Genomic DNA, 15,256 nt, shown 5'->3' with positions numbered 1-15,256 from the left:
AATAAATACAACAGTTTTATAAAGTAAAGGAAGGAAACAAGAAAGATATGTCAGTTTTGCTTTCGAAGAAGAAATTAAACGAGTAATTGCACATACAGGGGTACAAATTTACAAAAAGGGTATGAAATGGTAAAAGCATAAATATCCCTAGCAGAGTCATCATGCTGTCATGCCCCCTTTTTCCTTCCGCGGATATCAGGTTTATGACATTATCGCTATAGGACACTTTTTTCCTTTTTGGGAAAGAGGTTTTACAATTTTGAAGAGTCACCATCTAACGATTTTTAAGGTGTGTTAGGGCACCTATAGGGTTTATTTGGTAACCAAAGATAGGGTAAGGGCTTGAAATTATCCTAAGGGGAAGGTATTAGGCACCCCTCAGGATCCACTAGTGTGGTTCCCGGACAGATAGTTTTTGTGAATTTGTGCGATTAGTAAGTAGACAAGTAGGGCTCAAATAGTAGGGGATTTGTGTTTAAATACACAAGCGTTTGAAAACAATTAGCAAAAAGGCAAAATTTTGAAAAGGATTACAATCTAAAGCATGCTTATGAATGTAAAGGGGATGTCCTAGGTTTGTTTGTAATATGGATCACATCAATGCAATACCCGGTATGACACTCCTCAAAAGAGGGGCTACACATGGTATTAGCGCACCGGTCATCATATCAGTATCTACCTTTTCCCATCCGTGAAGGTAATTAAAGCGAGGGTTAGTCTCGACCCCTATTGCATGTTGTTACCTTCCCCTTCCTATTAGTCCCGGAGGAATTTAGGACTCCTATCCTACAAGAAGGAGGTTTAAAGAAAACACTCAGGTTCAAATGCAAAATACTAAGGCGACATACAAAACAAGTAGGACTGCATTTAATGGGGAAAACACAGAAGAACAAGTAGAAGGCTCAAATATACCTCCACAAATAATGGACATAGACAGCATGACTCATACACAATTAAGGTCCATATTTGAATTCTTAAGCATGGTATCTAAGTGATAACAATAGAACTAGATTTATTACATGACTCAAAAAAGAAGTCCGAATTAGGTTTGCCTACTGATTTTAATAGTTGATAATTAATCAAAGGCGGTTCTAATTTTATTTAAGTTATTACCTAAGGCTTGCCTAGGCATAAAGCAATATGCAGCTATTCAGGATTATTAAAAGATAGTTTGGAAATTATTTTTCCCTAAGAGCATGTTGTTCTAGTTAATACGAATGCAGAGATTATTACCAGTTATTTTAAACGGGATAATCAAGTGTGAAGCTGTTTTTGCCTCTTTTATGATCAACAGTTTACACTAAGTGTGAATGCAGGTATGAATAAGATCCTAAAACATGTTATCTAAGATGTATGTATAAAACTCATGATTCAAAATTCCTAGAGCAGGATTTCTAAATGCATATGGCAGTGTAGAACATAATAGTAAAGTGCTAATTATTAGCATATCTTAACATATGATTTTGTAAAGGTACACATGCTGAAACAATAAACATGAGACCTAAGGGCATGATTTCTAATGCGTGTATGAACCCTAAGCATGGTTTGTATTGCACAATTAGGAACATAAACCTGATAACATGTTTTCTACCCTTAACAACTATAGCATGCATATTTACCACATCCCTTTTCACTAGCCAACCCCAATACTTGTTTACAACAAATTATTACCGACCAACATGAAATGAATTACATAAGTAGAAATGAAAAATAAGAAGTTATACTATATGAAGCCTGATTAGGACCTCCTATCTGAATTATGTGATAAACCACATCAAGTGTCAATATTGTTCCATAGCCTTTCTCATATCTCGGTGTGTCAGAGTTCCCTAAGGACCTTAAGGGATCCTAGGCAGTGCTCACACCCAGATTGTACAACCAAGACAGAGTTAGTGCAGTGTGGAATGGCCAGTTTTTATGTGTCCAAGTTTAGAGGGAGCTCAAGGGTCCCAAAGCAAGGCTCACACAAAAGGGGCAGAACCTAGTATTATAAGAGTATATGTGATAGTGCTTGACATAGATTTAAAGGAGTTGAGTTGGGAAACAGTTTTGAAAATGATTAGTTTGAAATAATTTTGCAACAACAACAGAATAGTTACTTAGGGAAAACAATTTTGAATAGGGGAAGGGGATAGGAGCAACAACAACTTGGAACCAACCCCCACACACCGAACAAGTTCAAAGAATAGTACAGTTCCAAAAGATACATATAGGGAAGTAAGGGTTGATTGGTCTTCAGAACACAAACGACTACTTCAAGGGAATCATGCTCGAAATTATAATAGAAATAAAACATGGGACAGGGTATGGGAGTAGTCATGCATGGGGTCTATTACACATAATTAGTCATGACTTAGCATTAACCAGGTATATTGGGGGACATACTAGTTGAGGGACGAAAATAGGAACTCACATAAACATGCTGATTACATTTGAACAAGAGAGGACATAACTTAAACATATTGAGTAAAGCAGTGAACAAGAAGTGACATTAAACAATATGAGCCATTAAGTTAACGCAGAAAGAGATAGTGATTGGAAAACAGTGGAGCACATAGAGGTGAGTTTCAAAATTGGACTATGAACATACCAGTTAGGGAAGCCAAATGCAGAAAAGTAAAGCAATTAGAGTCCCACAGTCTAGCCTTGGCTTTCAGTTGGCTAGACAAAGCAGTAGCACAAGTATTAGAGAAAGAAGAGAGAGTTTGAGTGTGTATGTGTGTGTTCTTAACTAATTGTTCGTGTCCTGAATTGAGAGTCGAGGAGAGTATACATAGTAGTTTAGGAGTGGAGCAGAATAAGGTAAAGAAATCATAATTCAGCAATCAAGGATATTACATATGAAATTTATATAGACTTCCTTCAATTAAGGATAAATACCAAACGGTTAGAGGGCATGAGTCACTTAAGGAAAGAAGATCAAATCAAGCCCAAGTAAAGAGGTAAGCAAACAGAAGTTTAATTAAAGAAGTAATCATAAAGAATCAGTGACAATAAGGTAATAAGAATAATTAGAGTTATAAACAAGGGAAAAAATCAATCATCACCACATAACTTCAAAACAAGCAAATCAGTCAATTGAGATTCAAAATAATACTGATTTGAAGAGAGGGAAAATATTAGTTTTCCATAAATAGACAAATAGGCAAAAAAATAGGATTTCATAAACATGCATAAACTTGCCAAGGGATCGACTCAGAAACCTTAGTAGAGATGAACTAGGGTAAAAGTCACAAGATACTAAATTAGGCTAAAGGGGAAAAATCAAGAAAGTCAAAGCACAACACCAACAATGTAACAACTAGCTCGGAAAGACTCAGAATCGAAGCAAAAACATAAGACAATTAGAGCTTTAATACAAACTAGTTAGGGTCCAGATAATTTTAGCAGAAATTAGTTAATAACACCTAAGAACATATGATTAACACTCGAAAATCATGAAAACTTTGAGAAGACAAGTTTTAGTAAACCCTAGTTTAGAAAAGAGCAACTCGTATCGAAATAGTTACTCAAAACATGAGATTTTTAAAGGAAAACATTTAATAACACTTGAATCGTCTCAGATCTATAAAGATCTGAGAAGAATCGAGCAGTAGTGAGTTTAGGGTTTCGAAAAATAGTAAAGATGAAGAAAAATCGGTTAAAGACTCATGGATACACATAGATCTAAGATAGATCTAAAGAAAAAGTGGAAAATCTCAAGAGCTAGGGTTTCAGAGAACCCAAAGAAGATGAGAAAACATTAGATCGTTACCGGTTTTAGCCGGAAAGGCCATAGATCTTACTTGAATAGTCATGAATGGCCGGGAAGTAGCATAAAAGACCATAGATAGAAGTTGAACAAGATATGGACTAGATCTCTTCGAGATCTTTCCACGAAATCACAAAAACGGGCAACCAAAAGATGTAAGAGACACGTATACGTCTTGAACAGCCATGGGAATCCATGGATCGAGTGGGAATTGAAGGGATTAGGGCTAGTTTGGGTGGCGGCGACTAGTGTTTGAGTTAGGTTTTAGAGAGAATTGGAGAGGAAAGGGTATTCAAGGGCGGCGGATTGTAACAAATGAGTTAGGTTAGGGGGTCGTTTGGGTTAAAAATGTAAGGGGAAATAGGGGTTGTTGATCTTAGAGATCAACGACACGGATGAGACGGGTAGGTGGGGTTCCGGGTTTGGGAATGGGTAAAAAGGGTGTGGGTCGGGTTTTAATTAGAATTGGGATGGAAAATTGGGGTCCAATTTTGGGCTACAATTGAAAGCCAATCTGGCTATATGTTAAATAGTCACTTTTTCCCTATTCGATTTATAAAAATAGTAAATAGTTTCTGAAAACTAATTTAAAGGGCTAAAATGATTTATAATACATAATTAAAATTTTAAAAATACAGGATCCAATTTTATGTGTATAAAATATAGTTAAATCTAAAAAATGCAAGTATTGCAATTATGTGCAATTTAGCATTAAAAATACTAATAAAATTGTAAGAATATATAAAAATTACCTTAGACATATTTTGGCATAAATATAGAAATACAATAGATGAATTATAAAAATAATAACTTTGAAAATAATTATTGGGGATTTCATGGATAAAAAGGGAGAAAATTAATTAATTTAAAACCTTTAAAATTATGAAAAAATAATAAAACCTTTGGACATGCTTATATATGCATACATATGCTATTTTTAAGGTATTTTGTATATTGAAAAATAGATAGGAAAAAATTAGATATCAACAACCCCTTTCAGACATAAAACTGATTTAGTAGCTCAAAATTAGGCCATTCTTGGTCTTTGGAGAAAGTGCTAAAGATATCTCCAATTTTTTATCACTAATAGAAAGAAAAAGAAGATAAGAAACCTATTTGATCATAATCTTTTGTTAAAAAAACTTATACATTATGACACATGTTTAGTTGCTAGAGTTACAGTCTAATGGTTGTCATTCTATTTTTATGTTACAATACAAAACATATACAAAAATTGACGGTCATTATATAAAAATATACTAAATAGAATGTCACAATATAAAATATATACAAAATAGATTGTCACTATATAAAAATATACTAAATAGACTGCCATTAAAAAATTTATATACAATAGACTGCCACTATACAAAATATATACAAATTAAATAGATTGTCACTATACAAAATTACACAAAATAGACTGTCACTATACAAAATAGGCTATCAACATACAAAGCAGATTATCACGATACAAAAAATATAAAAAATAGATATTTCGGACTATTAGATGCAATAAATTTGGGTTGGAAGGGCCATTTCGTGTCAGTGGAAAAAAAACATGAGCTATTAAAATTTTGAGGAGCTATAGAGGGTAGTTTTCTCATTTATTTTTATAAATTTTAATTTTTTCTATCACTCCATTAAAAGTTGTAAAAACTGTGTGGAGTAGCCACTTTTTAATGTGGTATTTACTTTTTATCCAACATTTTTAATGCTGAGCAAAAGTAGCTACTAGTCTATTAAAATTAATATGAAAAGACAGTGTTACCCATTCCTTCCCAAACGGAAATAGGCTTTTCTTCTCGTTGCTGAGAGTAGCAGAGTGAGAAACCTAAGATGACTTTACTACCATCAATGGAAGAATTTGAGTACTTTTCTTTGTGGGTATTGCAAAACTGACTTTTTCAAAACTTCCTTGACCAACAGCTTTACCAAGAACCCATCCATGAGATGAAATTTGGTATTATTTTAGGCTTTTGTTTGGGTAGAAGAATGTGAGAGAATAGAGTAGGCTGCAAGTCACAACGAACTCTGTTTTAACCCATGTTATTTATTTATATGGTATAGTTTTCCTATTTTATTTGGTTTTAGTTCCAAGTTCAAAAATTAAGAACATGTAGTCCTGAAGTCCTCAACTTAGAATTACAAGTTCAAAAGTTAAGGATATGTAGTCCTGAAGTCCTGAACTTAGAGTTCCAAGATCAAAAGTTAAGGACATGTAGTGTCATGACCCAAAATCCATTAAGGGTCGTGATGGCGTCGGACACCACTGTCAGGCAAGCCAACCAAAATACTTAATTAAATTCTCGTTTTAAGTATTTTCGAAATCACTTCTTTAATACGTTTAAACAATACATAGTAAATTCCTCTGAATAAACAATGAAACATTTAACAACGTTTTTAAATTTTTTTTGAATAAACTCAGAGATATCCCAGAACCCGGTGTCACAAGTGCATGAGCAATTTCTAAGAAATAATGTAATCCAATAACCGTCCGGAATACAATATTTGATAGAAAATAAATACAGTAATCTGAAAAAGACTTGCTGGTTGCGGGTCATCTCGGGAAATGCAGCTCACCTAAGTCTTTGTATCAACCATGCTGCTACGCCCACTAGGCCACTAGAGATGCATGTGCATGTGCAACAAAAATGCATAGAAGTGTAGTATGAGTACGAAAATAACGTGTACCCAATGAGTATCTCGTCTAATCTCGAAGAAGTAGAGACGAGAGGTCGACTTCGACACTTACTAGTGGTCCAATAATGGTATATCAATAATATATTAAAACGTGGATTTTTATAAACATGATTATAATTCGATAGGTTAAAGCAAGTAAACAATTCTTTCTTTTATAGGAAATTTTCAAATTCCTTTTTATCATTTATACATATATTCTTAAGCTGGGAAGAGGCAACAACACATTCAATAAGTTTCAAGGCAAGCAATACAAGCATGCGCAAATCATGCCGAGGTCGTACGACCCGATCCAACATAAATGTAAAATGTGCAATGCCGCGAGTCGAACGGCACGAACCATAGATACATCTATTAATCCGCTCGCGAATCATACATATGATGCGGTCAAATTTAAATAAACAATCACCCTGCTTGCGCATCATCCATGCGACGCAGGTACACATAGAAATACATGCTCAAACAGCCAATTAAGAATTTAGCGGTGAACATTTATCCAAATAAAAGTCAATTCTCTTTTAATGATTTAAGAAAATGATGTTTAATCCTTTTAGAAATTCATTTACCAATTTTATAGGATTTAAGCAATTCAATTGTCAACAAGATTTTAGATATTCCAAATATAGCATGCTTTAGGGTCCTAGACTACCCGAACTTACACATATTAGTAGTTACTCACGGACTCTCGTCACCTCGTGCATACGTAGCCCCCACAAATAGGAGCACAAAACTAATTATTTTACCTATGGGGACTCCCTCTTACAATGTTAGAAAGGAGACTCACCTCGCTCCGAAGATCCATAACCAACATTACACACTCTTCTAAAAACTTGAATCGATGCTAAATGCTCCAAAAATATCCAATAATTATGCATATCCATTAATATATGCTCAATTACTCATGACAATCCAATTTATAACAATTTCTAACCCCGATCAAAAAGTTGACAAAATTGCCCTCGGGCCTACGTGCTCGAATTTCGAAATTTTTCGAAAATAAAGTTTACCCATGAACTCACGAACTCAAATATATGATTTTATCTTAATTTAATACCCAAAATCATGGTCACAATTCAAGAATACGAATTTTCTAGGTTTTCCTCAAACCCCCAAATTTCTACCAATTTACATGCTAAAATCCATATATAATCAATATATTTAACTCAAGATAGGTGGAGTTAGCTTACCTTGTCGTTGATGATGAAAAACTCCACTTGAAGCTCTCCAAAATCGTCCACACCAAGAGAAAAATGAGACAAAATGGGAAAATCCCGATTTTTAAAACACTCACTGCCTCCAGTCCTTTCGTACCTGAGGTCTATTGACCGCTTCTGCGGTCCCGCAGGTGTGGACCAAATGCCGCTTCTGTGGTTTTCCCCAAGCCTTCATCTTCCGCATCTGCACTTCTCCTTCCGCAGGTGCGGTCCCACATCTGTGGCAAAATGACTGCATCTGCGATCCCAGCCTAGCCGTCCATTTTTGCTTTTGTGGCACTAAGGCCGCTTATGCGGCTCCGCTCGTGCGGCCCTAGTCTCGTAGGTGCGGTTATGCCAGCAACCAACAACTTCAACCCTTTCTAAAATTTTATTTTCGATCCGTTAACCACCCGAAATCCACCAGAGGCCCCCGGGACCCCAACCAGTCCCAAAGCATATTACAGACTTGCTCGAGGCCTCAAATCATATCCAACAATGCTAAAATCATGAATCGACCTCCAATCCAAGCTTAATGATCTTTAGAATTTCAAACTTCTTCATTTGATGCCAAAACATATCAAATCACGTCTGATTGACCTTAAATTTTGCACACAAGTCATATTCAACATTACGGACCTACTCCAACTTTCAGAATCGAATTCCGACCCTAATATCAAAAAGTCCACTTCCGGTCAAACTTCTCAAAAACCTTCAAATTTCTCTCTTTAGCCAAATGACTCCAAAATGACCCACGGACCTCCGAATTCACTTTTGATCGCACTCCCGACACTAGAATCACCATATAGAGCTACTCCCAGACTCGGAATCCCAAACGAACATTAATAACACTGAAATACACTTCAACCCAAACTTATGAAATTTCTTCCAAAATGCTAACTTCCACAATATGCGCCAAAACGCTCCCGGGTCATGCAAAATCCAATCCAGGCATTCTCCCAGGTCCCAAATCATCATACGAACCTGCTACAACCTTCGAAACTTGATTCCGATGTCGTTTAGTCAAAAATTTAATCCTAGTTAATTCTTTCAACTTATAGATTCCGAAATGAGAATTCTCTTTCCAAACCAACTCTGAATACCCAAAATTCAATTCTGACCATGCGTACAAGTCATACTACCTGAAATGAAGCTGATCATGGCCTCAAACTTCTGAACGGCGCGTTAGAGCTCAAAACAACCGATCGGGTCCTTACATGTAGTCCTACAGTCGTGAAGTCAAGTTCAAAAGTTAAGGACATGTAGTCCTGAAGTCCTGAAATTAAGTTCAAAAGTTAAGGACATGTAGTCCTAGAGTCCAGAACTTAGAGTTCCAAGTTCAAAAGTTAAGGACATGTTGTCCTGAAGTCCTGAAGTTATGTTCAAAAGTTAAGGACATGTAATCCTCAATTCCTAAAGTTATGTTCAAAAGTTAATGACATGTAGACCTGAAGTCCTCAAGTTAAGTTCAAATGTTAAGGACATGTAGTCTTGAAGTCCTAAACTTGGAGTTACAAGTTCGAAAGTTACGGACATGTAGTCCTAAAGTCCTGAAGTTAAGTTCAAAAGTTAAGGACATGTAGTCTTGAAGTCCTGAACTTAGAATTACAAGTTCAAAAGTTAAGGACATGTAGTCCTGAAGTTAAGTTCAAAATTTAAGGACATGTAGTCCTGAAGTCCTAAACTTAAAATTACAAGTTCAAAAGTTAAGGACATGTTGTCCTGAAGTCCTGAACTTAGAGTTCCAAGTTCAAAAGTTAAGGACACGCAGTCCTGACGTTAAGTTCAAAAGTTAAGGACATGAGCATAAGGGTATTTTTGTCCAGGCAGTTAAAATTTATTAATGCAGTGGCTAAATACTAAAGACATTTTAAACAGTGGCTTAAAAGTAAATACATGTGTTATTAGTGGCTAACCGTACACTTCCCTTAAAAGTTGGTATTAGAGCCCAATCCTATATAATTTATCGAAAAGATAGTCACTAAAAAGAAAAGTAAAATCTATAGAGAAAAATAGGCCAAAAAAAGTGAAATTATTACTGCAAAATTACATAGTTGAATCAAGCAGGAAATAAAAATCCACAAACGCGAAAATTGATGATTTGGTAAGGAAGCTGGATATATTTAAAGAAAAGATGTTTTTTCCACAATATACAATTTTGGGTAGCGCACGTACAGATCTTTATCCTTCTGAGGGGTCGGGAAATAGACAAAGAGCTGAGATGGTGCTACTTCCATGGAAGGGGAGAGAAATCATCACATATCTCTGATTTAATAGTGAAATTTGTTTATTTCAAGGGGAAATGATCCTTGTTCTTGGCTCATGAGGTGCGAAAGGTAATTTCATTAAAATCATATTATTGATCAACTGCAGAAGCTTGAAGAGGCAGTTCTTCATCTTACCATGAGAGCTGAATCATGGTATTTTTCCTTTCATTTAGTAAGAGAAATATTAGACAACAAGAATTTTGTAAGGAGTTGTGCAAAAGATTTCAAGATGTAAAAAATAGTAAGTTCAACTTTGTAGGAGAATATAAGAACATTTAGTAGAAGTGCACTATGAATTCATACTCGAAAAATCTTAAGGACTTAAGTTCTTAGGCTTTGATCAGAAATCCAATCATACCTAAGAGCTTCTTTCTGGAGTTTCTATGGAAGGACTCGAACAGGATATTATACCAACTGTGAAGACGATGAATTGTTTTGACTTTGAGTCAAGATGTGGAGAAGGAAAGACATAAATAGATTGTTATAGATACATAAAATAAAAAGGGGAACTTCATGGAGTGGAGAGTCGTTGCGGAAAATGAAAATTATATTTTTAGCCTACACTCTTGTCCTAGATTTAAATGGAACATATAAGGTGTGGAATTTGAGGACTGGGACTTATCAGGTTGGGAGGCAATGATATGATATTGTTGGGAATAATAGACTCGCAAAAATAATATTCACGGTATTAGTGATAAACGCGGAACACTAAGTTATTGTTAAATCAGTAAGAATAGAAATAGAACAATAATGACACCAAGGTTTTACGTGGAAACCCTTATGAATAAGGGAAAAAACCACGGCCAAGAAGAGAAACTGATATCACTATAGTGAGGAATTTTACACTGTGTAGTAACGAGTACAAATACTCCTAAGACCACTACACCCTCAAAAGAAAAAAAATATTCTTTTACTTTTTTCACCTCACTACAATATCTTTCACACTCTATTTTTCTTCACAGACTATTTTCTTATAGTCTATGGAATACCTTGCTCTCTCTCACTCAGATGTATTGTCTGAGATTTTGGTGTGTCAAAATGAGAGCCGAAGCTGTCCTTTTATAGGCAGAGCCTCGCCTACTACATTTGACATTTTTCTTCTGCAGTCCACCCTTTTTGACAATGCAGAAGGAAAAGTTATCGCCAACTTTGAAAAGCCAACAAAAGGAAGAAATGTCTTCCTTAATTTATGGGATGGACTCCACAATCTCACCCTCCAGTCCCATTCACCTGAAGGAGGTAACACCGGAGATCTTCTGCATGAGCAATATCTGGTCGAGTGCATAATATTGCATACATCAAACTTCCGACGGCAGACGAATATGGAATCTTGGACATTCTCTCTTTTTCCTCCGTTGTTGTAGAACACATCTTCTTGCTCAACATCAGATGACTAGGAAAGGGTGTGTGGACCAACTTAGCACTTTTCATATTGAACACTCCAGTACATGTTCTATGTACTTCTCCTCTCACAAGTAAAGCTTCCTTTTGTTTCTCGAACGAGTAATTCTCATGCCCAAAATCTGCTTAGTATGACCCAAGTATTTCATTGCAAAAGACTTATTCAACTGTTTCTTCAACTCGCTAATCTTGGAAGAATTTCTACCCACAATCATCATATCATCCACATATAGCAAGAGGATGATAAAATCATCAACAGAAAATCTTTGTACAAACACATAGTGATCTGCAGAAGTCTTTTTATAGCCTTGCTCCCCCATCAGAGACTCAAACTTCTTGTACCACTCTCTGGGAGCTTGCTTCAGTCCATATAGACTTTTCTTAAGTTTGCATACAAGATTTTCTTTACCTTTTGCCTTGAAGCCTTCAGGTTGTTCTATATAAATCTCTTCTTCTAAGTCACCATGAAGAAAAGCAGTCTTCCCATCCATGTACTCAATCTCCAAATCGAAGACTGGCAGTCAAACCAAGAACTGTCCGAATGGAGGACATTTTCACGACAGGAGAAAATATTTTGTCAAAGTCAATACCTTTCGTTTGATGAAATCCTTTGACAACTAGTCTAGCTTTGTATCTGGGCTTCAAACTATGCTCTTCAGCTTTAACTTTGAACACCCACTTGTTCTTCAAAGCTCTCATGACCTTAGGCAATTTCACCAACTCTTAAGTATGGTTCTCATGCTGAGATTTCATCTCATCTTGCATGGCTTCAATCCATTGATCCTTGTGCTCATCTTCTATGGCATTCACATAACATTCAGGTTCTCCCCCATCAGTGAGTAACACATACTCATTGGGTGAATAACGGGAGGAAGGAGTATGAGGTCTAGAGGACCTCCTGAGTGGAATATCTAGCTCATCCATAACTTCGTGAGTAGGAATATCTACCTCATCAACATTAGCATTGTTATGACCATCACCATCAATATGATGATCTGGATTATAGTTCTGGGCATCACCATCATCATTGAGCCCACTAACGTCATCCGCATTTGTATGAGGAACTTGATCAAGATTGACTAAACCTTCAGAACTTGGAGATTTTAGCTTCTCTGCTTTGTTAATATCTTCAATGGTTTGATCCTCCATGACGATAACATCATGGCTTCTCATGACCTTCTTCTCAATTGGATCATATAGCCTGTAACCAAACTCATCAAGGCCATAACCAATGAAAATGCATTGCTTCTTCTTGGCAGTTAATTTTGACCTCTCATCTTTAGGCACATGTACAAAAGCTTTGCAACCAAACACTTTCAAGTGGTCATAGGAAATATCCTTGCATTACCAAACTCTGTTTGGAACATCACTTTGCAAAGTAACTGCATGGGATAGATTAATAACATGTGCGGTGGTCAACAAAGCCTCACCACAAAAGGAATTCGGCAACTTTGCTTCAGAAAGCAAACATCTCACTCTTTCCATCAAGGTCTTGTTCATCCTTTCTGCTAAACCATTAAGCTGAGGAGTCTTAGGAGGAGTCTTCTAGTGTTTGATACCCTATTGCTTGCAGTATTCGTCAAACGGCCCATAATATTTACCACCATTATCAGTACGAATACACTTCAGCTTCTTCCCAATTTCTCTTTCAACTGAAGCCTGAAACTGCTTAAAGACACCCAACGCTTGGTCTTTGGTCTTGAAGATGTAGACCCAAAGTTTCCTTGAGCAGTCATCAATAAAGATAGAGAAATAAAATGCACCACCCAAAGTCCTTGTCTTCATTGGACAACATAAATCTGAATGCACCAACTCAAGCAACTCTGTCTTTCTTGAAGGAGGATGAAACTGGAAAGAAACTCTTCTTTATTTTCTAGCCAAGCAGTGCTCACATTTTTCTAATTTTGCACTTTTATAATTTGACAACAATTTCTTCTTGGCCAGAACATTTAGTCCTTTCTCGCTAATGTGGCTAAGCCTCTTATGCCATAACGTTGAAAAGTTATGGCTCTCAACGGCATTCACCATATCAACACAGGTAGAGGTCGAGTCCATTATAGCCCATGAAGCTTTTCCCCACGAGCCACAATCATGGAGCCCTTAGTGAGCTTCCATTTTCCAGCACCATTGGTAATGACATATCCCTCATCATCCAAAACACCAACAGAGATCAAGTGCAAACGAATATTAGGTGAACGTTTTACATTGTTTAAAACTAGTTTAGTTCCAATACTAGTTTCCAAACAAATCGTTCCAACACCAGCCACCCTAGATACAGTCTCATTACCCATACTCAAAGTTCCAAAGTCACCCTGAGTATAGGATGAGAAAAATTCCTTACTTGATGTCACATGAGATGCGGCACCACTATCCACAACCCAGATTGACTCATCACAAGCAATATTTATCAGATCTGCATCAAGAACGACATCAAGATCTTCTATAGTAACGGTGGCCACACGATTGCCATCTTCTTTCTTCCCGCAATGATAGGACTCAATATCTTTAAGTCTGCATCTGGATTTGCTTCTATTATGTTCTCTATTTTGAGAACTCTGATTCTTTCTTCTCCCCCTAGAGTCAGTCACCAAGACATCTGATGAGGAGGAACCTTGATATTTTCTTCTGATCTCTTCATTTAAAAGGCTGCTCTTGGCAAGATCCATAGAGATCACACCATCCGGAGCAGAATTTGATAATGAAGTTCTAATAATTTCCCAAGAATCTAGTAGGGAACGAAGTAGAAACAGGCCTTGAATTTCTTCATCAAATTTAATGCCTATAACAGATAACTAGTTCATGATCCCTTAAAAAAATTCAGATGATTTGTCATCGTGGAACCATCATGGTATTTTAAACCCAATATCTGCTTTATTAGAAATATCTTGTTGTTTCCAGTTTTCCGAGCATACAAACTTTCATGGTTCTCCCATAGGGTTCGAGCATGTGTTTCCCCAGAAATATGGTTCAAAACGTTATCGTTAACCCACTGTCTAATAATGCCGCAAACCTACTGTGTAACAGATTCCACTCTTCATCTGATTTATTATCAAGCTTTATAGTGGCGAAGAGAGGTTGATGAAAATTCTTGACATAGAGCAAATCTTCCATTTGCCCTTCCAAATGGCGTAATTTGTGCCATTCAAAGTAACCATTCTACTAGTGTTGGCTTCCATCGTTTATCACAAATACAAATACTATTTATTATGAGACCAAAGTAATTCTTTTCTGATGTGGAAGTTCAGACTGTGCTGCAACCACAGAGCATACAAAAATAAAACCTTCACTCTGATACCACTTGTTGAGAATAATAGACCCGCAAAAATAATATTCACGATATTAGTGATAAACGCGGAACACTAAGTTATGGTTAAATCAGCAAGAATAGAAATGCAACAATAATGACACCAAGATTTTACGTGGAAACCCTTCTGAATAAGGGAAAAACCCACGGCCAAGAAGAGCAACTGATATCACTATAGTGAAGAATTTTACACTGTGTAGTAAAGAGTACAAATACTGCTAAGACCACTACACCCTCAAAAGAAAGAAAATACTCTTTTACTTTTTCCACCTCACTACAATATCTCTCACACTCTATTTTTCTTCACATACTATTTTCTTATAGTCTATAGAATACCTTGCTATCTCACTCAGATGTATTGTCTGAGATTTTGGTGTATCGAAATGAGAGTCGAAGCTCTCCTTTTATAGGCAGAGTCTCGCCTACTACATTTAATATTTTTCTTCTGCAGCCTACCCATTTTGACAATGCAGAAGGAAAAGTTACTGCCAACTTTGAAAAGCCAACAAAAGGAAGAAATGTCTTCCTTAATTTATGGGATGGACCCCACAGATATTGGATGGTGATGGGATAAAGTGGTACAATCTAGTATTATTATACATTGTAAAGTATAAGGTACTGGTAACTCACAAAGAAAAGA

The sequence above is a fragment of the Nicotiana sylvestris genome, chromosome 3, assembly GCF_000393655.2.
Source record: "Nicotiana sylvestris chromosome 3, ASM39365v2, whole genome shotgun sequence".
Lineage (NCBI taxonomy): Eukaryota > Viridiplantae > Streptophyta > Magnoliopsida > Solanales > Solanaceae > Nicotiana > Nicotiana sylvestris.
This window is presented reverse-complemented; position numbering follows the sequence as displayed.